Source organism: Lupinus angustifolius, chromosome LG08, assembly GCF_001865875.1.
Source record: "Lupinus angustifolius cultivar Tanjil chromosome LG08, LupAngTanjil_v1.0, whole genome shotgun sequence".
Lineage (NCBI taxonomy): Eukaryota > Viridiplantae > Streptophyta > Magnoliopsida > Fabales > Fabaceae > Lupinus > Lupinus angustifolius.
In genome coordinates this window covers 18,526,977-18,527,385 of record NC_032016.1, presented here as the reverse complement: position 1 = coordinate 18,527,385, position 409 = coordinate 18,526,977, and positions in this window count along the sequence as shown.

Below are 409 nucleotides of genomic sequence, written 5' to 3'. Positions count from 1 at the left end.
CGCTACACCTATTCAACCCCCCATTCTAGGTGTATTTTAGCCACTGATACCTAACAACGACCTCAAGTCGGATACTTGCCCAACAAGGCATAAACATAAACAATGCTTTCACACTTTTGTGGAGTCATGCTTCTCATCTAAGCCATGATCTCATTCCACAACTTTTATATCACAACACACCCTACCCGGGTTCATCGCATTGTTCACAACATCATCTTATTTCAATCTTTCCTCACTGTCCCTCGCCAAAACGGGGATTAGTCGCCCAAGCGACAATCCATCTTTAAATCTCAAATAAATTTAAGCCTTCCTCGCCCAAGCGAAGGTACTATCGCCCAAGCGAGGCCTATTCTCGCTCAAGCGAGACATCTCTTGCCCAAGCGAGAGAGTTCCAGAAACTCATTAAAAT